A 3,114-nucleotide genomic window follows, 5' to 3' on the forward strand; every position below is an offset into this window, starting at 1 on the left:
AAACTCTCTTGATACCAGGGAGACAAGACTATAATCATATTCCAAAGAAAGTGTAATGGTACTCCCCCAAGGAGATCCTTATTGGGTGTCACTCAAACTTCTAAAGAGAGTTTTAAGTACTTCATTGCCTCAGAATAGGAGGGCTTCTGACTCTAAGAAGATACAGATAAGAGGTATAATGCATATACCTTGTCAGCATCACAGTCTTTATTTCACTATGAAACTATCATCCAGAATTGTGCAGAGAAATATAATGGAGACAAAAATCTTCAACAGGAATAATATAACAAAACCTATATGCTGAGTAAGTGTATCAGATTCAACATAAAGACTGGGATTCTTTCTGCCTTGCCAATAAATTCTCAGAATCAAGAAGTGAACTAAAAATGTGAACCCCACATAAAATGGACAAAAGAAACAAGAAATGCAGGCCATCCTAGCCTAGAAATTATAAACTTAGCCACAAAATTAAGTTTTATCAATGATTTCTTTTAGTGAGAAAACACTGATTGATAGCAGAATCCAGGGTGTAGGATTTCTACCTGATGGAGTGGTATAGGACTAAATTAACACTAGAGTGAAATCTATTAGTCAAAGATTTATTTTTCCTTGATTCAAAATGGTGTTTTAGCTTTCATCTAAGCAGTAAATCACATATCTACTAGGGAATTTCCATATGAAAGCCATTATGTTAGAAGCTTGGGCAAAACAATAATATATGGCAACTGCCTTAAACTTGTGGACACAGATTCATTGAAATAATAAAGAAAATTTATATTAATTCATAAAGACATTAAAAAAAGAAAATAAAGATGATACATAAATTAACCATCATATACACTTTAAAAGTATATTTTTTTAATTGAAAGCATTCCCTCCAAAAACAGGAACAAGACAGGGATGCCATCTTTCACCACTTCCATTTAACAGAATTCTTGAAACACTGGCCAGAGCAATTAGAAAGATGAAAGAAATTAAAGGGATACACATAGGAAAAGAAGAACTCAAATTAGCACCATTTGCTGATGATATTATTCAATACCTAGAAGACCCAAAAAATTCCACAGAAAAACTTTTAGAACTAATAAATGAATTCAGCAAAGTAGCAGGATATAAAATCAACACCCATAAATCAAAGGCATTTCTGTATATCAGTGACAAACCCTCAGAAATGGAAATGAGGAAAACTACCCCATTTATAATAGTCTCAAAAAACTACTCCATTTATAATAGTCTCAAAAAATAAATAAATAAAATACTTGGGAATCAATTAAACAAAAGAGGTGAAAAACCTCTACAATAAAAACTACAGAATGCTAAAGAAAAAAATTAAATAAGACCTTAGAAGGTGGAAAGATCTCCCTTGTTCTTGGATAGGCAGAATTAATATTGTTAAAATGACCATACTACCAAAAGCACTATACAGATTTAATGTAATTCCAATCAAAATCCCAATGACATTCCTCATAAAAATAGAAAAAACAGTCATGAAATTCACCTGGAAAAATAAGAGACCCAGAATACATACAGTAATCCTTAGCAAGAAGAGTGAAGCAGGTGGAAACTTAAACTACTCTACAGAGCAAAAGTAACAAAAATGACATGGTATTGGCACTGAAATAGACTTGTAGACCAATGGTACAGAATAGAGGACACAGAGACTAGCCCACATAATTACAGTTATCTTATATTAAACAAAGTTTCCAAAAACATATATTGGAGAAAATATAACCTCTTCAACAAATGGTGCTGGGAAAACTGGAAATCCATATGCGACAAAATGAAATTAAACCCCTATCTCTCACCATGCACGCATCTCAAAGTGGATCAAGAACCTAGGAATTAAACCAGATACTCTGTGCCTAATAGAGGAAAAAGTAGGCCCAAATCTTCATCATGTCAGATTAGGCCCTGACTTCCTTAATAAGACTCCTATAGCACAAGAATTAAAATCAAGTATCAATAACTAGGATGGATTCAAACTTAAAAGCTTCTTTTCAGCAAAAGAAACAATCAGTGAGGTGAATAGAGAAACTACAGAATAGGATCAAATTTTTACCACACACACATCAATAGAGCACTAATCTCTAGGATATATAAAGAACCCCCCAAAAATCTTAACACCAAAAAAAAAAAAAACCAAATAACCCAATAAAGGAACTGAACAAACACTTCTCATAAGATTATAGACAATCAATAAACAAATATATGAAAAAGTGTCAACATTTCTTAACAATTAGAGAAATGAAAATAAAAACTACTCTAAGATTTCATCTCACTCCAGTCATAATGGCAGCTATTAAGAAGACAAACAACAATAAGTGTTGGTAAGAATGTGGGGGGAAAGGCACACTCACATTATGGTGGGACTGCAAATTGGTGCAGCCAATATGGAAAGCAGTATGGAGATTCCTTGGAAAACTGGGAATGGAACCACCTTTTTACCTAGCTATCCCACTCGTCGGTAAATACACAAAGGACTTTAAAATATCATACTACAGGGACACAGCCATATATCTATGTTTATATTGATTCACAATAGCTAAACTATGAAACCAATCTAGGTGCCCTTCAGTAGATGAATGGATAAAGGAAACGTGGTATATATACACAAAGGAATATTACTCAGCATTAAAAGAGAATAAAATCATGGCATTTGCAGGTAAATGGAGTTGGAGAATATCATGCTGAATAAATCAATCCGCAAAAAACAAATGCCAAATGTTTTCTCTGATATAAGGATGCTAACTCATTATGGGTATGGTCAGGGGGAGCATGGGGGGAATATAGAAACTCTAGATAAGACAAAGGTGAGGGAGGGGAAGGGAGGGTGCATGGGGATAGGAAAGGCAGTAGAATGAGACGAACATTATTACTCTAAGTACATGTATGAAGACACAAATGGTATGATTCTAAATTTTGTACAACTAGAGATTTGAAAAATTGTGCTATATAAGTGTAATATGAATTGAAATACATTCTGCTGTCATATATAACAAATTAGGATAAAATTTTTTAAAAGTGTATTTTTTGGGCTCAATTTTGTGATTAACATTCCTGGAAAATTATCATAATTGAAACTGCTATGTTCAAATTATGTTCACATTTTGTGCT

Source organism: Marmota monax, unplaced genomic scaffold (genome assembly GCF_021218885.2).
Source record: "Marmota monax isolate L192 unplaced genomic scaffold, Marmota_monax_Labrador192_F-V1.1 WCK01_AAM20220418_F8-fsc00247, whole genome shotgun sequence".
NCBI lineage: Eukaryota > Metazoa > Chordata > Mammalia > Rodentia > Sciuridae > Marmota > Marmota monax.